The 25,726-nt window shown below is 45.7% G+C and overlaps 1 non-coding gene across 1 annotated transcript; it reads right to left on the minus strand.

The window, feature by feature from the left end:
- Window positions 1-17,256: 17,256 nt before the first annotated feature.
- Window positions 17,257-17,382, minus strand: LOC127199756 (small nucleolar RNA SNORD22). Its single transcript, XR_007832014.1, has one exon. It is a non-coding gene; the product is annotated as a small nucleolar RNA SNORD22 (small nucleolar RNA).
- Between the last annotated feature and the right edge of the window lie 8,344 nt (window positions 17,383-25,726).

Consider the following 25,726-nt stretch of genomic DNA (forward strand, 5'->3'; position numbering starts at 1 on the left):
GTCCGGATTGGCCTTGACCTTGAATTTCTGATCCTCCTGCCTCTGCCATCCCAGCGCTGGGATTACTGGCCTGGACCATGATGCCATGTGGTGCTGGAGATCAAGCCCAAGGCCCCTGCATGCATGGCATGTACTCTGCGGACTGAGCCACATGCCAGCCCCAGTCTGTGAGCCTTTTAGTGTGCAAATAAGGTGGAGCCTGCTTAGCTTAAGAACAGGTTCCTGAGGCTAGCCCAAGGACAGTGTCTCAGGACCACTTAGCCAGTGCTCAGAGAATGATGGTTCTGATTGGTGGGCCTAATCCCACAGCTCCCCAGCCATGCGCCTAGTTACTCATCACTCGCCCCAGACACTTCCCAAGTTAATGGGAAGAGTCAGTTCTTTTATTTGCCTCACACCCACCTCATCTTCAGTTCTCTCCAACCCACTCTATTTCTTGTACTCAGGCTCGTGAGAACAAAACAAGGATGAGTGGGGGCCACAGCTTCTCCAGCCGCTGTCTGAAGCACTAGTGGCTGTCCTCTGTGGGAGTCTGCAAGTGTACTTATGGGTCCTGGCTGGAGGATGGCTAGTCTCAGGGATGGCTGAGCTGGAGGAGGCTGGTGGATGGCTGGGTTGGGGGAGGCTGGGGGATGGTTGGGCTGGGGGAGACTGCGCAATGGCTGGCTTGGGGGAGGCTGGGGGATGGCTGGGTTGGGGAAAGCTGGGGGAAGGCTGGGTTGGAGGAGGCTGGGGGGATAGCTGGGTTGGGGGAGGCTGGGGGATGGCTGGGTTGGGGGAGGCTGGGGCATGGCTGGGTTGGGGAAAGCTGAGGGAAGGCTGGGTTGGGGGTGGCTGGGACATGGCTGGGTTGGGGGAGGCTGGGGGAAGGCTGGGTTGGGAGAGGCTGGGGGAAGGTTGGGTTGGGGGAGGCTAGGGGATGGCTGGGTTGGGGGAGGCTGGGACATGGCTGGGTTGGGGGAGGCTGGGGCATGGCTGGGTTGGGGGAGGCTGGGACATGGCTGGGTTGGGGGAGGCTGGGGCATGGCTGGGTTGGGGAGGCTAGGGGATGGCTGGGTTGGGGGAGGCTGGGGGAAGGCTGGGTTGGGGGAGGCTGGGACATGGCTGGGTTGGGGGAGGCTGGGGGAAGGCTGGGTTGGGGGAGGCTGGAGGAAGGCTGGGTTGGGGGAGGCTGGGACATGGCTGGGTTGGGGGAGGCTGGGGGATGGCTGGGTTGGGGAGGCTGGGGGATGGCTGGGTTGGGGAGGCTGGGGGATGGCTGGGTTGGGGGAGGCTGGGGGCATGGCTGGGTTGGGGGAGGCTGGGGGATGGCTGGGTTGGGGGAGGCTTGGCAGAGGAATGGGGTGGGGCAGCTGCAGCGAAACAAATCAGACTGCACGTTCTCCTTCTCAAAACCCCCTCTCCTTTGGAGAACAGGACGATGTGTCCTACCTCCTCTGGGGACAAATGCATCTTCTACATCTAGCCCAGATCACTTCTTCTGGGTGGCTGATCATGCGTCACTTGACCCAAAGCTTTAGGAGCCATTGCCAGTCAACCAATCCTCTGGGCTGCTTTCTTTTTGATTTGTGAACTGCTCTCTCAGCCCTGATGAGGAGCAGAGGAGATCTCCTCAGAGAAGCACAATTCCTCCCTTCATGCCAGATCCAGGAAAGGCCTTTGCCATTGTGACTGGGATTTTTCTTATAGCAACAAATCTAACTCAAACAACATGAGTAAGAAGGTAGATTGCAGATGAAGGACCTCCATGCTGGTCTCCACTCCTCAGTCCGTCTGTCAGAGGTGACATTTAAGAGTTCCATCAGCCCTTGCCTCTGCTGTCTGACCCTGTCCTCAAGAGTCTTCATCAACCACAGAGAGCACAGTCTCAGGAGATGATATCTCGCCCTGCCAAGAGAACAACGGAGGCCTTCCCCTCTCACGCTAGAGAAGGTTTCCATAGCTTCCTCCAGAGACACTAGTGAAAGGCACACACCTGTCCCTTTCCAGGCAGCCATCGGGTTCATGTCGGCCTTCTTCCAGCCCTGAAGCAGAGGGACCCACGGGAAGACAGCATGATGACATGGGGTGTGAATCAGCTTTCCTCGCTGTGACAAAACACCTGCAGAAATCTAAAGGAAGAGAGTTGACTGGACTGGGCTTGGGTTTCAGAGGTACCAGTGGCTCAAAACACCATGTCGGAGGAAAGCAGGTCTGCTTACTTTAGGGCAACAGGGCAGCAAAAAGAGAGAAAGGGAGGGGCCACGTCCTAATATCCCCTGCAAGGACACACTTCCAAAAATCTAGCTTCCCCTCACTAGATCCCCACCTTAAAGGTCCCCTAACTCCAGTATGCCACAAGCCTCCATCACATGGCCCGTGGGGGACATTTACAGTTCAAACCATAACATGCGGACAAATTTGGCTGGTTCATGCTTTGCCTTAGTGCCTATTATCTCCATCCATAGTAGAAACCTAGTGTGAATTATAATTATATACTTATATACTTATATAGATAAGCTTAATGTAAATACAAACTACATATAAAACATAAGCTTAGATTTACATTCCCAAGAGAGACCAGCTACCTGAAAATAAAACGCTCATGCATTGGGTTTGATGATGGCTTTGCGTCCTCACTATCAGGGATCCCCACCTGTTGGAGGTAAGCTCCAGGCTTTCACGAAGATAGTTCTGTGAAAACCCAGGCTCCTTTAGAAGCTCTCTGGCTACACACTCCTCATCTAGTTGTGAATTTACACTACACAACTAGATCTTGATTGTCATCATAAAACAAGAAAGTCGAACAGACAGATGATTGTGACTGACAACAGCGAAGTAACTGTGAACTTTGGGAATATGCTAATGCCCATCCCTGTGCAGAAATATTAGCGTATGCTTTTCCTGTGGCATATGCGGATGTGTTTGGAGTCTATTTTTGTAATGGAGTAAAAAACTCAGCTCCAAAAATATCACTCTCCCCTTTGACATTTATCAGTGGCAGCAATCGTGTCAGGGACCGTGAACAAACAGAAGATGTGTTGGCTTGCTCCCTCAAGCCCAGCTTCAGGTTTCGTTTTAAAACAATATGGTAAAGTTCCTGATCCCTGGGCCCAATTGTAACAATGTATGGATCAAATTCCGATTACTGGGCGATGACTGTGTTCACCTAACCTTATTCATCTTTGCATATCCAGAGTCTTAAGAAATGTGAATAGGGCTGGAGAGATGGCTTGGAGGTTAAGAACACTGACTGTTCTTCCAGAGGTCCTGAGTTCAATTCCCAGCAACCGCATGGTGGCTTACAACCATCTGTGAGATATGGTGCCCCCTTCTGGCATGCAGGTGTACAGTCAGGAGGAACATTATATACATAATAATAAATCTTAAAAAAAAAAAAAAAAAAAAGAAATGTGAATAGGGGGGATAGATACCCAAATCGGTAAAGTGCGTGCCGTGTAGGCACAGGACCCGGGTTCAAGCATCAGAACTCACTTATAGTCAGGCGTGGCAGCACGTGTTTGTAATCCCAGTGCTGAGAGGGCGATGGCAGATGAAGCTCTGTGGTTCACTGGCTGGACAGGCCAGCACCCAAAGACTGACATTCAAGATTGACTTATGCCCCTCACATTTACCCACACCAGCAAAAAGCCCACATTTGTAGGGAGGGTGAAAGTTACCAAAATCTACTGTATGCACATATAAATCTGTCAAAGAAAAAATTTTACATACACACACACAAACAGACAGAGGGGGGGGGGGAAGAAGGGGAACAAGAGGGAAGGAGGGAGGGGAGAGAGAGACAGATAGATAGAAAGAACTCACTGGAGGTCAGGTTCTACATCTCAGAGGTTTTATCAACTATCTGTCTGAAAATAAGAACTCTTGAGGTAAACACTGCTTCTTTCCTTTGTCCGATGCCCTGAGAGCCATCACCCTGCTGCTCTTCCCTTTGATCCCACTTACCACTCTTGCCATCTTGAACTTGACCCTGCGCGGGGGCTCCTGTCATCACATTACCTTTGTGCTCTCTACTTACTTCTCAAGCTACTCTTTCTCAGAGTGCACCACTAGAACCCATCCATCCTCCAGCTCTCAAAGGCTGACTTTCCTCCAGCTTTGTCCTCAGCTTCAGCAAGTCTCTACCCTTGCCTGGTGTTGCTTCTGCCCACTCCCGTAGATTTACTTATGTCTGCCTGCTGGCTCCCAACTCCATGCCTCTCACTTCCTCCCAGTCCCACACCTATAGAGATTTCCATACCTCTGTCTCAGGGGCCCAGCCTGGAACCCTGGTGTGTGTCCTGTATCTTGACTAGTAGATAGTTGGTCTATAAGCTGTGCCTAGAGTGGGAAAGCCACCCCCAAGCTGAGCTGGTAAACAGCCTGTACCAATATAGCAAACATCTCAGTGCTTTCCTCCAGATACCTGAGCTGAGGTCTTTGGGGACGAGAAGGGCAGTTTTCACCTCAAAGAAACCTGCATTGTGAGGTGAAAGAGATGAGCAAGCAGCTAAATAAGAAACCAGGAAAAACAAAGCAGGGGAAGAGTGACAACAAAAGAGAAAGGATGGTGCTGAGTGAGGGCTTCATGGGGCAGCATCAAAAGATGAGAAACTTCTTCAATAAAAAAACAAAAAAGCAAAACAAAACAAAACAAAAAAAAAAAAACAAAGGAGGAAGGGAGAGCTACATAGAAAAAAAGAGGATAGGATAGCACAGAAACCAGCATTTGTTTAATTCATTCATTCATTCAGCCAATTGGAAATCAGAAATTATTCTAAGTCCAGCAAAGAAAATAATAAATATGTTAGTCCTCTATCCTCTCTCTCCTCTCTCTCTCTCTCTCTCTCTCTCTCTCTCTCTCTCTCTGTGTGTGTGTGTGTGTGTGTGTGTGTGTGTTTGTGTGTGTGTGCGTGCATGCACGCGCATGCGCATGCACACACACATATGCACATGTGTGCAAATGGGGTATATAGTAGCAAAAGAAAGTAGGAAAGAGATTTGGAGCAGCCATCCCTGAAAGCAGATGTGTGGTTCTTTCAACTTCAATAACATGTACTCTCCACTTCCTGAGGAAAGGGCAGGCTGCTAAATTTCAGGGCCTGATACTCACTTACATATTTACAAACTAATGCGAGTTGACATCAAGTTTAAAATGTACTGCCATGTGACTTCCTGCCACATTCCAAAGGAATTCACAGCAATAAAGTAGGCATTTCGGGAGCCAGTATGCTGTGGATCCTTTTCCATGACCAGTTCTGGACAAGAAGACAAGGTAGGCTGAGAAGGAAAATGAAGAGGAGGAGGTGAGTGAAGAATAGCAAGAGGGTAGGTAGAGGAGAAGAATAAGGCTGAAAGCAAGAGAACCAACGACTCAGCTTTGCTTGGTGGGAAAACCACAAAATCCCAGTGAATTCAGCACCAGCCTGGGCTATGTGTATAGCAGGACCTTGTCTCAAAACAAGCAAGAAGAAGACCAGCAAAGCAAGCCCTACTTTCATATACACTGAGACCATGGAAAGGGGCTGTGGATCTTGGATCACCCTGGCATGTGAATTGATAAAACTGGTTTCAACAGGCTTTACATACATGGAACTAAGATCTGAGGTCTGAGATTAGAGGTGAGTGACTTGACTCTCCTGACTAGTTGTCTAAGAGACTGTGACTGAGAGTGTCAAGGAGATGTGCCACTGTGGCATCCAGCCCTTCTTCAGCTCTTGGATAAACAAGCAAACAAAACAAGGGGATCCTCACTAAAGAAGAGCAGAATCAACTCATACACAGCACAGAGATCTGAAAAGAGTTTTAAACACAGACATTGGGTACTACTGAGTCAATACCCCCCCCCACCCCCAAGAGGGGTGATTTACAGTGACTGAGACCTTCAGGGTGGGAGAAGGCCGAGGGGAACGTGTGTGGCAGTTGGCTGGTGCAGGAAATCCTCATTAGATTGTTGGCACTAAAGAGCTTGAAGATCTGGGAGATCTGGGTCACACGACTTCTGGTGAGCAGCAAGCGTCATTATTCCTTTCTTGTGCTCACTATTTGTGTAGCACCAGGAGCCTTCAACATTCTATATCCACAGGATGAGAGTTGGTTCCTCTCAACAACTTGTTAATGTGCTTGAGCTGAAAAAGAAATTGCACTTCGAAGCATGATGAATGAATACACTTGCACCTCAAAGGAGCCACAGAGGTTACGAGAGGGGCTGGAGAAGCCGAGTAGCGACAGCAGCTTTAACTCGTTTAAGGGCCACAAACTCTGAGGGAATCTGCCAGATTTGCAAGGAAGCACTCTGTGCTCTCTCCAAGCCGAGCATTCCATTTTCACAAGGGCTCTTTGTTGTTGTGTTTATACACAGACTAATAAATGCTTGACCTTTTTTTTTAAACTGATGAAGGAACAGTCTGTGCCTGGGGAGCATATTATTTCAAGAAGCACAAATGAAGAGAAAGCCTAAACCTTCTGGGACAGATGGACGGAATATTTTGATATTGGAACCACATGGGGAGAGGCAGAAGTTGGCAAACAGTGATGGAGGTCTGATAACAAACCTGGAAGCAGTGCCGCTGTTGTTAGAACATTCCAGCGGCTCCAGGGACATGAGCATCAGGCACCCAACAAGCTTGCGGGAGCAGGGACTTAGGGTGAGAGGGGCATTCACCCTGTTGTATTGCACATGTATGGCTTGGTCAGTGTATTACTTTTGTAACTTTGGAGTTCTGGGGTTTTGTTTGTTTGTTTGTTGATTATTTTGTTTGTTTTGTTTTTCCAAGAGTTGAGGACCAAACCCAGGGCCTTGTGCTTGCTAGGCAAGCACTCTACCCCTGAGCTAAATCCTCAATTCCTGGAGTTCTGTTTTTAAATGACTAGTATCTTTAAGCATTTGCTTTCTACCTAGAAGTTGGTGTTTTTCTAAACTCAACCTACAACAATATATTATTACCTATTCCATTTATTTGTTTTTTTGCCCTCAACAGAAAGTTTTTTTTTAAAAAAGGCTATGTAATCTCCAAGAGTCAAAGTGTGTGTGTGTGTGTGTGTGTGTGTGTGTGTGTGTGTGAGTGAGAGAGAGAGAGAGAGAGAGAGAGAGAGAGAGAGAGAGAGAGAGAGAGAGAGAGAGAGAGAGACTTTGAGCCCATTTCTCCGGTCTGAATCCTGAGCCTACACTGAGTGACCACTGGACTTAAATCTGTTCCCCCTGTGTTGTCCCCTCACTCCCTATAGCCAAGAGTGGCTGCTTTAGTTAGTTTGAAGTCACAAACATCTGAATAACATGTGTGGGTGTACACTATGTGCCCCAAACTCTTGAGCATTCTAGTTTACTTTCTATTGCTGTGATAAAACATTCTGACAAAAACCAGTTTGGGAAGGAAAGGGTTTAATTGGTTTGTACTTCCCTGTCACAGTCCATCACTGAGGGAAGTCAGGGACGGAGCTGATGCAGAGGCCATGGAGGCACACTGCTTACTGGTTTGCTCCCATGACTTGCTCAGTCTGCTTTCTTATGCAACCCAGGACCACTTATCAGGGGATAACGCTGCCCATCCTGTGCTGGGACCTCTCACATCGATCATTAATTAAAAAAAAAATGACCTTCTAGACTTTCCTGCAGGGCCAGTGTTAAGGAGGTATTTTCTCAATGGAAGTGCCCTCTTCCCAGACAATCCTGGCTTGTGTCAAATGAAAAACAAAAACAAAAACTAAGTAACTAACCCAGAATGATAACCCTCTGGCCACCATGACAATAACTGTACTGTATTACTCAGAAACATTTTCAGTGACTTATGTGGTACTGTTTCTAACATACTATTGGACCATTTGCATCACATAGAATAAGAGTTGTTGATAGTGATAACTGAAAACAATCTGACTTCTGACTCAAAAATGCCTTTACTTTGAAGATCAGTGCCAGTAATGAAATATGGGTTCCAACTGTGGAATTGAAGCTACAGGTATCTAAAACACAATGAACAAGCAAGGGAAACGGGCAGGCCCTGACTCATGCCAGAGAATCTGTCTCCCCGGTGGCCATGATGCAGTCGGCTCTCTATGCTCCAGGGTGCAGAGTTCCTGGCCCTTCTGAGTCTCCATAAAGAGTTGCCATTCAGTGGGACTAAGGAGAGTCAGTAGTATATGCAGAGGGCGGGGATGGGTCAGGGTGAGGGATCTGACCAATGTGTGTCTCCCTCCCAGGGGAATCTAGGTGGGCAGCATTTTAATCTAGTTGCAGCACTTCACTCTCCCCAGCCTTGCTTCTGGAAGGAATCAGATAATCTCATGCGATTCTTACAGGTGGAGTCATTGTAAAAGCCAGAGTCTCAGAACAAGGCCCCATGTTTAACTCACTGCGTTCAGGAATGTGAACTGTAAGTCTTTATTTCCCACAAAAGATCCAATATTGTTTCTCCAGCTGTACCTGTGCCAGGTGATGTGGGGGCGGGGCGAGGGACTCATGCACACATACACACACATACACACAAGCTGTTGAAAGCCATTTTAACCACCTCAGTGCAAGATAGCGCTATTCTATGCTGGGCATAGTGGCACACACCTGTAATCTGAGCACTCAGGGAGGCAGAGGCCGGCGGATCTCTGTAAGTTTCAGGCCAGCCTGGTCTACAGCAATTCCAAGACAGCCAAGGTCACACAGAGAAACCCTGTCTCAAAAAACAAAACAAAAAAATGCTCTGTTCTAAATTGGTACAGCATGTCTGTCCTATTAGTTTTCAAAATTTTATAAAATTATGACAAATTTGGTGACATTAAAAAAAGCATGCAATGATTACCTTGCAGTTCTCTAGTTCATAAATCCAGAGTGGATCTCCCTGAGCCAAAATCCAGATGCCAGCGAGGCTGTGTCACTCTCAGCTCTGGGGACCTGGAGTCCCTCTCACTGTCTGAGCTTTGAGGCTGGGATATCCCTCCCCTCCTAAGCCTGCACAGTGGTGGGGTCCTCACATCCTTCCCTTTGACTCAACACTTTCACATTTAAGGACTCTTATTACGACATTGGGCCTGCCAAGATAATCCCAGGTAAAAGTCTATTTTGAAGTCTGTTAATTAGTAACTTTAATTCCACTGGCAGTCTTAGTGGCCCTTTGCCACCCTGAAGGTTACCTTCTACAGGCTGTAAAAAGTACGATGTTGTCTTACTTTCTTTTCCTGTTGGGGCAAGAAAATACCCTGAAAAAAGAAAGCTAAAGAAAAGAGGGTTTATCCTGGCTCACAATTCATGGGCACACACACACACACACACACACACACACACACAGAGAGAGAGAGAGAGAGAGAGAGAGAGAGAGAGAGAGAGAGAGAGAGAGAGAGAGAGAGAGAGAGAGAGAGAGAGAGAGATGGACGGACAGACAGACAGACAGACAGAGACAGACAGAGACACAGACACAGAGACATAGAGACACAGATAGAGACAGAGACAGAGACAGAGAGCTCAGCATGATGTTCCCACTAGGATAAAATAACTTTACAACATATTTCTTGGTGTACCTTTTGCAATGTATAAGTTGACCATCTCAAAACATAATGGTTCAAATTAACGTCTTAACTATTAAAAAAAAAAATCAATTGGTTTCAGTGGGTTTACTGTCGTTTAACCAGGGAACAGCATCAGTTTCTGTCCCTTGTGGTGAAGCTGAAGTTACTCACATGGCTGGATTCAAATCAGAGCTTGCAAAGATGGCTGGTTAATCTCCACTGTCTCTTTCTTTATCCTTGTGTCCTTTCGTCATTCAGGAGTGTCCCTTGAATGCTGTGACAACACGGCAACCTGCTTCAACGAGAACCAGAGTAAGGGCTGCAGGCCGTGTCCTCCAACTGGCATGGCTCTGTTCTTGTGGAAGTCAGAACAGACGCAAGGTCAGCCAGATTCAAGGGCAGGAGAATGGAGACCTTGTCTCTGTTCAGGGAGGTGTAGCAGACGCCAGCATGGTATCAGCCGGGGACGTCCGTGCGATGTGCACTAGAGTGCGATGCCTGGGTAAGAGTTATGGGTATGGATATTCTCTGCCTGCTCAGGGAGACCCACACGCAGCCCTTTGCCATACAGTCTTTTGACTTCTACCAAGATCTTCCTTGCCAGTCTCTCAAGGCAGCCCCAGTAGCTACATTTTGCAGCCCCAGAGCTGGTAAGAACTGGGCCAGCCTGGACTCCAGTGTGAGACTCTTTCTCAAAAACAAAAAAGAAAATGATAGATGTACATATGCGTGTGTGTAGATTTTGTGCACTGGACCACTAAGCAAAGCTGAAGAGCACTAATTTAGCCTTTCTCAACTTACTGTGCTGTAAGTAATTTTTAATCTGCCAAAGCATTCATGGTCCTAGAGGAGCCATCTTGCCGGGCAGTTGGAATGGGAGATACAGCTTGCCTGCTAATAAGTTACAGAAATAAATTGCTGCCTATTCCAAAGAGTGCAGGGTGAATTCTCTCCTTTCTCTACAGTTTTACTACAAAAGATCAATGAGGGCGAATATGACTGACAGCTTGATTTTTACAGTGTTCTGGGACAAGACGACTTCCCCTTCCTATAGCAGCTTTTCTTATAACTCATTTGCAAAATGAATCAGTCTAAACTGGGGTTGTGGCTCAAAGTCAGAGGTGGTACTTAGCATGTGTGAGGCTGTGGGTTCAATTCCAAGCAACCCTCACCCTCCCAAAAGGAGCATATGCCTAGTCTATCACTTAGGGTACAGGGAAAAATAATGGATAAATATGGAGATTACAAACAAAAACTTTTAGTATTTTCAAAAATGTACTATCTCCAGAGAAAAATGAACCTCAGGCTGGGATGTAGCTCTGTTGTGTTGTGTTTGCCTACCTTGCACAGGGCCCTGAGATCCAGCCCCGACACCACATAAACCAGGAGTGGTGGCACACACCTACAATCCAGCACTCTTGGCATTTGCAAGTGGAGGCAGGAGAATCAGGAATTCAACTTCAGCTACATAGCAAGTCCAAAACTACCCTATGGTGACATGAGACTTTGTCTCCAAAAAATTAGATATTAAAAGGAGTGGGGATAGAAACGAACCTCTAATTGGTCATTCAGGCCAGTAGACAGGGGGACACTCTAGACTCTAGGACCTAGAGTCTTCTGTGTTGTAGCTACAGGAGCTATTTCTTTTGGGACCATGTTTCTGTTAGGGCAGAGCACCCATGAAGGAAACCTCAGCAGGAGTGGAGAGTGAGCCCACACATGCTACCTTACCTTTCTGCCTGCACCCCGACATACACACACACACACACACACACACACACACACACACACACACACACACACACACACACACACACCACGCTGGGTCCAGATCAAACAAATGGTGGAAACCTAGGGGAGGGTCAGAGCCCAAGGAGAAGGTCCAGAGATTCTTTTTTCTAGCAGAGGAAATCCATCTTGAATTACGTTTAACTGAGATGAGGCAATGCAGTGCCCTGGTGGGAACCCTGGGCCAGATGTCAGGACACATGGGTTTATTCCAAGCTTTAGTTGTGCAACTGATACTTATGTGGCTTTGGGTGACTCAGTCTCTGTGAGGCCCACTTGCCTTATCTCTGAAATGAGAGAGGTCTTTCACAGCTTGAAGTTTTCTTTAGTGATGAGGAATCGGGCAGATGAGGTGTTCACACAAGCAGGCTGCTTTGAGACATGGTGGCATGTCCGTTAGGGTGCAAACACCGGCTTTCTTGCTTGACATTGACTATGGATTGGGAGGGTGGCTGAACCCAAGCCCTGGGTCATGGGCTCAGGTCTGTACTGTGGGACCCGTGGAAGAAGCAAGCTGGACCTGCAGAGAACATACCCTGAAGTCGACCAGGCATAGGGAAGCTGCTTCTCACTGCAGGTTGCCCCAGGTCACACAGAATCCTGTGTGGAGGTTGGAACTGAGGACACTAGTCTCATCAGCAGGCAGCAGTCAAGAGAAAGCCTAGAGGACCAGAAGCAGTTCCTTGTGTTCCTGATGTCACCCATTGGAAGAGTCTCTTCTTGTCCCCCAGTGTCAGTTCTGTGTGATTGTTACTTTTCTCACTCTTGTGACAAAAACCCCTGGGAAAAGCAATGCAGGAAAGAAAAGGTTTATTTTGGCCTACAGACCAAGGGGATGAGGTACACCAGGAGCCTGAGGCAGTTGCTCACATCGTACTAGATGAGCTCTGATGTTCAGCTCACTTTCTCCTTTTGATTCAGTCAGGAATTCCACCCATAGATTTTTGCCACCCGTACTTAGGTCTTCTATCTCCCTTAGCCCAGTCTAGACACTCTTTCTCAGACATGCTCAGAGATTTGTTTCCTGGGAGATCTGATGCCATGGAGTTGACCATGTAAACATCACACCCTGTGCTGGGCTGCTATAACAAAATAATGTAAGTCGGCTCTCTTAAGACCCACAGAAATGGGCCATGGCTCTTGAGGCTGCAAAGCCTGAGGTCAGGCCACTAACTAGCAAGGTCAGTGTCTGGAGAGGCCACCACCTTGTTGACATCTTGTTCTGGGTGTGCCCCTACATAGTGCAAAGGGTGAGATGAGTTGCCAAACCTACTTTAACCAGAGTCCTAATGGCACCCAGTAAAGGAACCCGTAGAACCCAACCACCCTCAAACTCCTCCTCCTGCTGTCACGTCAAGGACCAGGATTTAACATTAGTGATAGTGGAGCATAAACCCTCAGACCTAATACTTGAGAAAATAACAGTAGAGGGAAGTGTAAAAAGACTACAGGTAACATTTGCAATTCATTCAAAGTATGGGAGGGGCTCTTGGAACGAGAGACTAGGAGTGCTCACTGCTCCTGCAGAGGACCTGGGTTTTGCTTCCAGCACCCACGTCATGCAGATCACAACTGCCTGCAGCGCCAATTCCAGGCACCCGATGCCCTCTTCTGGAATCTACAGGTACCTGTGCTCACATGTACGCATAAACACACATGCACATACACACACCACACATCACACACACACACACACTTTTTTAAGTTGAAACTCCCATTTTGAAAATCCGAACCTCTAAATGTTGAGGATGAGAAGCTTTTTTTTAATATATGAATTTGTGAATATTCAAATGTGGGGCATGAATATAAATATGACAGGTGGGGAGTGTGGCAGGAGGGTTCAGAGAGACTTTGTTAAATACTAGTCGGCAAGTAATTGAAGAACAGTCATGTTGCTCCCTGACTTGGCCCTTCCCTCACCCGTGTGCATTGTGAAGAGCTGGAAGTCCATAAAAAAGATTGTGAGGTTTCATTATACATGGCCCTCGTTCAAAGCAAGCAATATCTAAAACACAATATCCTGAATTAGACATAGATTAATTACAAGGGAAGGAGAAAGTGAAGAGGGTCAATATTTATTGAGTATCGTCTGTTTGCCAAGAACTATACTGGGCATTTTACACACATGAATTAACCTTTGCAGTGAGTTAACCTTTATGGTGACATTAACCCTAAAGTAGTCCTCAGAATGGCTTCCTTATAGAGATAAATGTACTGAGGCTTAGAGAGATTAAACCAGTTGTCAATTATCACTGTTACCACAAGACAAAACCAGGCCTACCTAGGACTCAGGTCTGAAATCAATGCCTCCTCTGTCTCTGTCTCTCTGTCTCTCTGTCTCTGTCTCTGTCTCTCTGTCTCTCTGTCTTTCTTTCTCTCTCTCTCTCTCTGTGTGTGTGTGTGTGTGTGTGTGTGTGTGTGTGTGTGTGTGTGTGTGTGTGTGTGTGTGTGTGTGTGTGTGCTTAGTATATATGCACAGGATGGTGAACATAAGATCTTAAGATCTTGCATATGTTGGAAAATTGTTCTACCTCTGGACTATGCTGCCAGCTCCAGTGCTCCCTTCCACAAGCCTCTCTGTTCTATAATTCTTGCATTAGGAAGTGGCATGATAGACCCTGAAGCTTTGGGAAGATGACTTGAAATCAGACCTTTTAGATGCAGTAATAGACAAGACGGAACAAAAGATGAGTGAGTATTCACTACGGCCTGTTTGGAATCTATGCTGACCCTTAATGGAGTAAAAACACCAGCTATGAGGGCACCAACTATGCTGTATCCACTAGAAGAGCACTAAGGATAGAGGACAACACACCAGGAGCCCGGATGTAGGTTTCCCGCAGATGGACTTCATTGGGAAACCTCACCTGAAGCAGAGACAGTTGGACTGAAGGGACAAGGAGTCAGTCCAGCACTGGTTGAGTAGGGGACAACTGGAAGAGTGAAAGTATCCACCAGGAGAAAAGTGAGCCAAGTACAGCAGAGGATGTCAAGGCCATGGGATGCTGAGCTGTGATTTGTAAGATAGTCAAGGGGCCAGAGGTGGGGGTGGGGGCCGAGGCATTGGCTCAGTTAGCAAAGTGCTTGGCCCTTAAACATGAAGACCTGAGCTCTAACCCCAGAAGCCACCTCAAAAGGCTGAGTATAATGGTGCATATCTGTAGGCCCTCTACTGAGGAAGACAGAGATGGGTAGACCCTTGGGGCTCAATAGCAAGCCAGCCTAAGCTACTTGGTGAGTGGATGGCAGTTGAGGAATGACCACCAGTGTTGGCCTCTGGCCTCCATGTACACATGCACATATGTGCAGAAGCACAGCACGTGGACACACACACACCACACACACACACACACACACACACCACAATTCCACTACAACTTAAAAGCAATCCTGACTTCTCCCCTACTTACCCTGGAAATGACAGCCCCATTAAACTAGTGGGATCCACTACAGTGACTATGGGGTCCAAATGAATATGTCTATATTAATAACTCACCAACTCCTCACTGTCAGAAAAATTGAGTTTTCTGGGGAACTGAAGCTTAGAATTTTTAAGCGTTAAACTTTTGAAAAGTTTAGTCATTTTCATGGAAGCCGTAATAAAGTGAATTTCTGTCTGCTTAGCCTCATTAAACAGAATACATTGAACATCATTTAACCAGTTCTTGATGACTGTGAGGCCTTGCTGCGAACATTAGCCACTACTGGGCAGTGCCATAATATGCCCTCAGGCGCTGATGGAATAAACAGGACTTCTTTGTACCCCTGCAACTATCTTTCCTACACTCAGAGGTGGGAACTGCCTAGCCTCCCAGCATCTCCGTGGGGCCCTTTCTCAGCCACAGGCACCACTCTCTGCTTGTACTGTAGTTCTCCTAACAGATCACCTGAAACAGCTGCATCGCTTTCTGCTTGTACCGTGTAGCCCTCCTAGCAAAGAGATGACAGTCGCCTTTCCATGAAATGACAGCTGCCAAAGAAATAAAAAGCAGCTAACTTCTAAAACTGCCTCCATCTGGATCTGTAGCTCTCTATCACCACATTAACATATAATGGTTGAAAAGTAACCCTGGGCTTATGCCCCAAATAAACCACGTAGACTGGCAGGGACTGTCCTTGGGATCTGGGTGCCTTTTGTATTGGCATTCACCTGCATTACATCTGGATGCTGTGCGCTTATGATTTTCACAGTCTAACTGTGGGGTGGACAGGACATTGTTAACATCTGCAGGTTTGTCCTTCATTTTCTAAGATGATGTCACTCGGCACTGTGGTCTCATCCTATTATTTCAGAATTAGTTGTCTACAGAGAAGACACAGAAAGGTGGACTCTCCTGTTTGAACAGCCTGTCCTTTAAGCAGGAGCGTTTCTTGTTGCCCTGTGTGGCTCAGTAGAAAATGCTCCTAGGCTGGGAAGGTTCAGCCAAGGCTCCCTCCCTCATACTTACAGGGTCTGAGCTAAAAGAGCTAGGCCTTCTCCTCATGTCTTCTCCCAAGCGTCCGGCAGACAAGCAAGCTTGTTTGCAGAGGGGGCCAAGAGAAAATGAATCACTTTGTGAAACAACACTAAAACTTCTACTTGGCTTGGCAAGATGGCTCAGTGGATAAAAGCACTGGATGCCAACCTGAGGACCTGAATTCAATGCCTAAGATCCACATGGTAGAAGGAGAGAATCAATTCTGGCAAGTTGTCTCCTGACTTCCATATACATGCTGTGGCACATGTGTACACTTAAGTAAATCCATAGACATAACTTCAGTCATTTAAAGCGTCTGCTTGTGTCATGTTGGCTAACACTTCCACATCCAAAGTCAGTGACATCATCAAAGGCAAATTTAAGGGAGAAACAGCTTCTGTATCTCAATGGGAAAGTCTACCGAGACTGCGCAAAGGGCATTCAGGGTAGGAGGACAGTCTTAGAATTTTCTAGAGGATCAGAACCAATTGGAGGGGGTATATTATATTGTCTGGGTGTTTCAGCAGTGTCTGTCTGCACATTGGGGAGGCTAAGAACTTGTAGATGTTCAGTCTACCAGGGTGGATAGTTCAGGAGTCCCAATCTAGAACTGATGGTCTGGAGGGTTCTGGAGAGCTGATGATCTTCAGTCCACATCAGAAGGCCCAAGAATCTGGGTTGCAATGTCAGTAAAGGATAGCAGCAGAAGCAGCAACAAAAGAGATGCACTCACCAGTAAGAAATGAAGTCAGGCAGGCAAAGCAAGAACTACTTTCCCTTAGAACCCTTTACACACAGGCTGCCACCTGAAGCTGTTACCTATTCTGGGGTAGAGTTTTTCCCATCAGTAGATTCTTCCAGGAAATATCTTCATAAGCCTGGCACAAAGAGAGGTGTGTCTCTCACTTGTTGCTATCTATATGCAATCAAGTTGACAACAAGATTAATCCTCACAAGGGTACATACATTTAGAAACCACATCCAGACACATGTATCACTATTAGATGGATCTCATTTAATCCCTGGAGCTAAAGTTTATCTTCTCTTCAGCACTATGGAGAGCAGAGGGGGGAGCTGGGGGGTGCCAGGAGCACCATGGCTTGAGGCAAAGCATCTCTACTTCCTCATCCTGGATTTACTTTGTAATTCTGTTTTGTTTGTTTGTTTTTGAGGTTAAGGGTAGCTTTATTAGCTGGGTGTGGTGGCTCATGCCTTTAATTCCAGCACTTGGGAGGCAGAGGCAGGTGGATCTCTGTGAGTTTGAGGCCAGCCTGGTCTACAAATCAAGTCCAGGGCAGCCAAGGCTACACAGAGAGACCCTGTCTCGAAAAACAAAACAACAACAACAACAACAAAAAGAGTAGCTTTATTAGAAAAGCGAAGATGCTATCTTGAACAACGTTACTAATGAGTGGCACCCCTGTTGATGTCCTTGAACGTGGTCTCCGTTTCTATGCACCTTGTTTTTTCTTAGACCTAGAAAAGATGAACCCACATCTCACAGTGGTGATTCTCCCTTCCCCATGTGCAGGCTCCGACAACCCCTCAGGTAGCTCCTTCTGGAACAGACTTTCCACTCCCACCCCAGGTAGCCTCAGTATGTCCACCTTCTCAGGTGCTAGGGCTGGGACAGGAAGTAAGGCGTGTACATGTGTCTTCTCTGGAGTCACTTCGTAGTTCTTACAAGCTGATTTCATTAAAAACCACCCTTGTTAACTATCTTAACTAGTTGTATCCCTAGCACGGAAGGCATCTTCTCAGTCACTGGCAGGAACTGGGAGCTTTGCCCTGTTCTTGTTGTGTACACACACACACACACACACACACACACACACACACACACACACACACACATACACACGTCTCCTGAAATTCACTTCTTACATATTCCCTTACATGTCAGGCCTCTTTGTTCTCTTGTTCACTCTACTACACGGACTGTTATCCTTGCGGAGTTCTGTTCTTCCTTCTGGGATGAAGTGTGAGACTCCAGCCTCATTTGACTTCTCTTTCTCACATTATCTCCATAAAAACATCTCTTCCAAAGCTCATGCCTTAGTTATGGTTTCTATTGTTGTGATAAAACACTATGACCAGAATAAACAAACAAAGAAACACTGTGGCCGAAAGCAGCTGTAGTCCATCATCCAGGGAAGTGAAGCCAGGATCTCAGGCCCACGGAGGAATGCTGCTTGCTGCCTTCCTATCCCTCACTTGCTCAGCCTGCTTTCTTACAGCACCTTGGGCCACCAACCCAGGAATGGTACCCCTCACAGGGGTCATCAGTCATCAGTCACCATAGGCTTGCCCACAGATCAGTGTGGTGGGGACATTTTCTTAATTGTACTTCCCTCTTCCAAAATGACTGTGGTAGTATGTGTCAAAATTGGCATTAAAAACTAGCCAGCACGGCTCACAATAAACTCCTGGCAAAGATTTCACAGTCACATCCCTAGTTCCAGATTCCTCCTCAGAGTTTGACTACAGCTTTCAAATGGCCCACGTGAATAGTTCTACCTAAATAGCTAACCCAAAGTTCTGATAAAAACTACCTTGACTATGTACTGAGAAGCTAGTGGCAGGACTGTGTGACACTGTGCTGTCCTTGAAGCTTCTGTGTCATTTATTTCTACATTTTCCTTTGAGTGAAAGAGGTTAGGGAGGTGGAGGGAGGCAATACAGGGCTAACTCTGCTTAATGCCAGCTTGATGCACTCTCTTAGTTAAAGAGGATAAACATCTTCTAGAGTTGCTTTCAAAGAACATATATGGGACCGACCAGATGTTCACATGGAAGCTGTAGGGCTGGTTTGTCAGAGAGAGACTAGTAAGCTAGTGAAGGGTTGGTGACACCCAAGAAGATGAAGTATTCTATAAACCAGTTCTCTAAGAAGCAATCCATTAGCTTGCCATATGGCCAAAGTGATATTAGTTTATTCTTCTATTTTTAGTTGGGTTGGATAGGAATCCACGACTGACAATGGTTCCTCTTTGGTCCTTTTCAGTCTGTTCATATTGTTGTAAAGACTCTTATGCTGCACCCAGGCCTCTTCTCGTAATAATAATAATAATAATAATAATAATAATAATAATAATAATAACAACAACAACAAAAACAACAACAACAATAATAACAACAACAACAATAATAATGATAATGATAATAAATAATAAATAAATAAAAATAGAGGGTGATTATAAGAGGATTTACCAAACTCTATGGTCATAGCTGAACTTAATAGCCTAGCTTAAGTCTTCTGTAGGAACTCTGGTTAGCATAATTAATCACCTCGGTGGGATTGCCAGGGGCCAGATTCTGAACATAGCCTAAGAGGCTACTGCTGACTCAGTTCCCTTTCTTTTCAGTATGAAGACTGTTCAGAGCACAGGACCTTGTGCACACTAGGCAAGTGTCCTACCACCAAGCCACAGCCTCGGTTTTTATGGCATGGACCAAACAATGTTTTCTAGGATAATTTTCACAAGCGTATCCGAGTCTTTCCTTAAACATAAAAATAAAGCTCCCTTTGCTCTGCTGTATTTTCACATTGATAATGTACACAGAAGGTCCCAGCGCCCAGCATGGACACGACATGAGTGAACACAAGCTGCTGAGAATGAATGAGACCCGTTCTCTGAGGCACAACCCATTAGCTCGCCATATGGCCAGAGTGATATTAGTTTATTTTTCTATTTTTAGTTGGGTTGGATAGGAATCCATGACTGATACTGATTCCTCTTTGCTCCTTTTCGGTCTGTTCATATTGTTGTAAATACTTTTACTCCGCACCCAGGCCTCTTTCTTGCTAACGGCGTCCTCTGGGGGCTCATTCTAGAAGACTGCCGTTTAAGAACTCCGTGTCGAATGTGAGTTATCCTGCATGTTCATGGCTTTTACCGCCGTGGCCCTTCTTATTGTCACCGTCTGTAAGTACCACTGTTAGAGAATTTGGCTAGCAGCGTTTGGAGCAGATGAGATTTTAGCTCACGCCTTGATAACTGCATTGGCTCAGTCTAAGTGAAAGCCTTATTTTCATTAAAGGGAGCAGACATGCTGAGGAAGAAGGTGCTATTTTTACATAGGGTCTTTTTTTTTTTTTTCTCCCTACTGAAACCACATGATAACACTGTGCTGTTAAAATGATCTCCAGCATGCTGAGTTAGCTGAAGAAACAATATGCATGTTGCCAAAATCAAGGCGGCACTATTCTGAGCCTCCTCCACTCCAACCTCTAGTTCTCCTTGGTGGTCATGAGGAGGAGACCAGGGTGGAGCTGGTGAATATGTCACAGACAGGGTGTAGGCCGCCTACAACCACCAGCAGGAGATTATATATGTTCTTTCCTGACTACTCGGTTATTGTCTGTTCCCCATCATTGACGTCGTGAGAAGTTTTAAAAAATTGAATATTTGCATATTACAGATATTTGTTGAGTATTCATGTTATCACTCATAGAATGATTTTCTCTCTCTCTCTCTCTCTCTCTCTCTCTCTCTCTCTCTCTCTCTCCTCTCTCTCTCTCTCTCTCTCTCTCTCTCTCTCTCTCTCTCTCTCTATCTCTCCCTCTCTTGCTAATTCACCATGCAGAACAGGCTCTTCTCTGAATCATAGAGAGCTGCCTGCCTCTGACTCCTGAGTGCTGGAGTTAAAAGCATCCACCACCATGCCCTGTCCTAGATAGAGTTTTTAAGTAAAGCCAGTATAAAATGGAATTCATGCTACCTTTAGAACTTGGCTAATAGAAGAAGTTTAAGTAGATGCTCTCCTACTTTGTTTTCCTTAAGCTGCTATCACCATCCTTTATATCCTTGTTAATGTTATTATAAATGCCATGATTGAATATATGTGACAGAAACGTCACTAGACAATCTATAAAAAGTCTTTGTTGGTCCCCACAGTGGTCTTCCCCAGTAACTCTTATCTCCATGTGCAGAAGACAGCAGTTAGGCTCAGCCAGGAAGCGATTGGCCAGAGACTCAAGCTTCCCCAGGCTGACTGGGGTGAAAGCCCCCATGTCTCCCCAGGTTATGCTGCTGCTCTGTGTTAGTATGGAATCCAGCCCTCCACCATGAGGGACTCAGCCTTCCTTCTCACTATTATTCCATCCCCAGTCTTCAAAAAGCACTAACGAGAGCAAGTTAGCACAAACAAGCAATGGAAGATAAAGGTCTTCGCTCTCCGTGGTCTTCAAGCCCTGAATGCAAAGCATCACAGATCTTCTCTCTCTTGTCCTCGAGTACTGGAAGACTTTCTCCTACAGCACACTGGAATTTGAGTCAAGTACCTGTTCACAGACAGGCTTGTACTTGACAGAGAAAATAATTGGAGTACCTGTCGAGCAGACAGATGCTCACGTAGAGGGCGGCTTATTGCTTCTCTGCCTTGTCTCTAAAGCGAAATTGCTTTTGTGGCCTCCATATTCCCCAGGATCCTGTACAGAGTCAGGGTGTGCAGTAAGGAGAACACTGCAGCTGCCAGGCTCAGGTAGTGACAGACTGTAAGCACACAAAAGCCCCCCAGAAACAGGGCAAAGCAGGTAAAATGAGCTTAACAACGCAATGCCTTAGATTCGAGAGGAAACCAGGGGAACTTTTAGAAAGAAGAAACAAATGACTTGAGAAGGTTATTCATAAGAAATGAAGAGGTATAGGGAAATTCTAATGATATTTACTAAGTATTATTAATACGATCTCAGTTGCAGTCATTTTTTTTCCTAAAAAGTTTTACGAAGATGTTAATTAATTAATAACAAACTAATTAATATTCATGCCTTTTGTAGACTACACTGTTTTCTTGATAAGATTCGGTCACAAGGATAATAAACTCCATGAAGCTTATACTCTGAGCATGGCTGACATGTGAACATGTGTACAAACATACCACACAATGGTAGAGGCAACAAGAGAAACCCTGTCTCAAGCAACACAGAAGGAAGGTGAGAACTGAATTCCAAAAAGTTGTCCTCTGACCCCCACACTCATGCCCTAACACAAACTTTGCCACACACACAGATGAAAAGATTTTAAAAGATAATGATCCAAATAAATAATTGCAATTACATTTCTTTTATCTGTTCCTTTGGTTCTGTGTAATTAATCTGGGCCAGTTGAATCTTGGTTTAGACTAATAGGAAACTTCTAAACTAATAGAAAAAAAAAACACTGAAAAGCAAAAAACCCAAGATCTGGAAACCTCACCTTAGTCTCTCAGTATAGCCTGTCTAAGGCTGTCATCTTAGAAACTCATATTTAGAGGTGGGGTCCATTTTTTTTTTTAAAGTACCGGTTGTGAAGAGTATCCAGCATGCAGGTTATGGTGATGGACACCTTTACTCCCAGCACTCCAGAGGCAGAGGCAGGCAGATCTCTGAAATCTAGGAAATGCTGGTCTACAGAGGGAGTTCCAGGACAGCCTGGTCTATGTAGTAAGAATCTGTCTCAAATACATCATCATCCCTTGAATCTCTAAGACTCTTGTTGAAAGTCTGATGTCTGGCTGAGACCTCACAGCAGAGGCTGGGGGCAAGCCAGAGACACAGGCAATATCTCTACCACCCACTACATGGAAGGTGGAACGCATGACAGGGCTGGCAGATGCATGGGTGTTCACATGTGCTTACCCATTCTTTCCCTCAAGGGTGAAGGCATGTCATGGACAGTAAGTAGTGACATGCTTGTGAGGACTTGACTTCCTCTAATCTGAACAACCTCTGAGCTGTGTCTATTACTAACTCTTTCCCTCTACAAACTCATCCTAGGGAGAGCAGACCATCCTTTCTCCTGGTCAGCTCCTCCAACATGGCTCTTAACCACACTGTTGGTTTTGTATTTTTAACATATTAAATTGCTCAACAAACCTACTCGTTCCCAATACTCTCTTTATCATAAGGTCAAAGGGCAAATCCTCATGATGGCCCACAGGCTCTCAGGGGACCTACAAGATGTACTCAGGTATAGTGAGTCCAGAGACCTTTTAAATCCTATCATAGAGTCTGATCTAAGAAAGGCAGAAGGTTTTGCATCTGTTTCCTCAGAGGCTGGATGAAGATGGAAACAGACACATCAAGCCACCAGACAAACAGGTGGAGCTCGGGGAGTTCTGTGGAAGAGTGGGAAGAAGGATTGAGGGAGCCAGAGGGGTCAAAAACACCACAAGAAGACTTACAGAGTCAACTAACCTGACCCCATGGGGGCTCACAGAGACTGAAACACCAACCGAAGAGCTTGCATGGGCTGAACCAAAACCCCCCACACGTGCCACATGTGTAGCACATGCTCGGCAGGTCATCACGTGGGTCCCCTAACAATGGGAGTTAGGGCTGTCTCTGACTCTATCACTTGCCTTTGAAGCCCTTTCTCCTAGCTGGGCTGCCTTGTCAGTCCTCAGTGGGAGAGGATGAGCTTAGTGCTGCTGAGACTTGAGATGCCAGGGGGGTTGGCACCCCTTGGGGGCCTCCCCTTCTCTGAGAAGAAGGAGAGGAGGGGATGGGGTAAGGGGGCAGACGGGTGGGACTGGGAGGAGAGGAGGGAGGGAGCTGGGATCAGGCTTTAAAGTGATTAAATAAATAAATGGACACACACATGTACACACACACACACACACACACACACGAAAGAAAGACAGAAGGAACAGACATAAGCAGAGGTTATGTCAGACCACAAGTGTCTGAGAAAAAGGCCATCATGTGTTTGTTAAAGCAACAATACGTGTCCATAAGTGCAAAAGTAAGTAAAATTATTTCATTTCTATTATATTTGTGTGTGCGCGCGCGTGCATGTGTGTGTGTGTGTGTGTGTGTGCGCTCGCAAATGTATGTGGTGTTGCCCACAGAGGCCAGGAAAAGGGCATCAGATCTTCAGGAGCTGGAGTTCCAGGTGGTTAGGAGCCAACTGACATGGTGCTGGGGGCAGTAAGTGCTGGGCGCAGTAAGTACTCTTAACGCCCGAGTCATCTCTTCAGCCTCAGGATTTGAAGCCTCTTAGACAATTAGGGGCTCAGAGGTTCCCTCTTTTCCAGCATAAACATAATGAACCAACAGAAAAGAGAAAATCCTTTTGCTGCAGCACTAGTCTCTACTCCCTAAGTGGATAACCTTCTGGTGTGGCACTAGTCTCTACTCCCTAAGTAGGTTCCATGGCAGGCAAAGACAGCTGTGTCGTCTCTTGCTGAGAGAGCTGGAGATTTTAACAGGGGGAAAGTCAAATTCCATTTTGGTATTAATTCAGTATTTGCCAATAAAGGATCCAACTTCTTTTTCTTTCTTAAATCTTTGAGTACGATCATCAAAACTACCAAAATGTCAACATATTTTATTGTTTCGTTTAGAAAAGCAACACAAAAGGAGTTTTATTTTTTGCAAACCGTCTACAGTTTTCTGTGCCCACTTATGTTTTGTCTTTCTTGTCAGTTTCATTTTCTGAAACAGCATTTTCTTTTACAACAAACTAGTCATTTTTTTCCCTTGAAAAACAACTTTGGAGGATGGAAAATGGCTCAGTAGTTAAGGGCGCTTGCTGCTCTGTCAGAGGATCTGAGTTTGATTCCTAGCACCCTCGTGGCAGCTCACAACCACCTGTAATTCCAGTTTGAGGGGAGCTGACACCCTCTTCTGACTTCTGTGAGCACCACACATACATGGCATATACTTACATGCAGGCAGGCACACATATACACACATTTTTAAAATTTTTAAATAAATGTTTAAAACCTATATTTTCTCTGTTTTGGGTGCCTTCTATTTCTCTTCACTCTACATGCACTTCTGCCACTGTTGTCCTTTATTTGGTCTTACTTACTTACTTACGTACTCACAGTAAATACACTTTTATCTTTTATCTTTTTTTTTTTTTTTTTTGTCTGAGTGCTTGATGATAAGGATCAGAAGTCTTGGGTATGCCAGGCAGGTAGGAGCACTGGGCTACAGCCCCAGGCCAGGTAAGCATAACTTTAAGCAAGTTTATTGTCTTAGTTAAAATTTTATTGCTGTGAAGAAACACCATGACCATGGCAGGTCTTATAAAGGAAAGTATTTCATTGGAGCCGGCTTACAGTCCAGGGGTTTAGTCTATTATTGACATCATAGCAGGATGCATGGTGACACGCAGACAGACACAGTGCTGGAGAAGGAACTAAGAGTTATACATCCGGATCCACAGGCAGCAGGAAGAGAGTGCGGTCTGGCTTGAGCTTCTGAGACCTCAAAGCCCACCCTCAGTGACATACTTTCACCGACAAGGCCACCCTTCCTAATGGTGCCACTCCCTATGAACCTATCGGGCCATTTTTGGGGGTTGTTTGTTTGTTTGTTCATTTTGGTTTTTCAAGGCAGGGTTTCTCTGTGTAGCTTGGCTGTCCAGGACTCACATTTGTAGACCACGCTGGCCTCAAACTCACAGAGATCCTCCTGCCTCTGCCTCCCAAATGTTGGCATCAAAAGCATGCGCCACCATGCCCAGCTGCTTGGGGCCATTTTTATTTAAACCACAACATATACCAAACTGTTTTACAGAGAAACCTAGATAAATGCTTAATAACTGAGCATTATATATGAGCAAAAGTAAGTATATTTGGTAATGTGTCCCAAGAATGTCCCTGTAGCCCAGTACAACAAAAACTAATGTGTTTATGTGTTTACAATTATGCTTAGTATTTTGTTATCTAGAATTGCAGAGTTCCCATTACTTGAGTGACTATTAGTCCAAGGCTTTAGTTAACCTGAGGATATTAGAGATTATGATTATATTAATATCGTATAAAGTATGATTATTGATACTAATAGATTATGAGTGCTTTTTAAATTTTTTTTATTTAACATATATGGGTTTTGCCTGCATGTGTGTCTATGAAACACAAGTATATCTGATTCTCACAGAGTCCAAAAGAGAACCTTGGAAAGCCTGGATCTGAGTTCTAGGCAGTTGTGAATTGTGGGTGCTGGGAATTGCACCCGAGCCCTCTAGAGATTGCTACAGCACAGACTGTCAAAACTCTGATTTAGTTTTGTTGGTAAT

The sequence above is a fragment of the Acomys russatus genome, chromosome 15 (assembly GCF_903995435.1).
Source record: "Acomys russatus chromosome 15, mAcoRus1.1, whole genome shotgun sequence".
Taxonomy (NCBI): domain Eukaryota; kingdom Metazoa; phylum Chordata; class Mammalia; order Rodentia; family Muridae; genus Acomys; species Acomys russatus.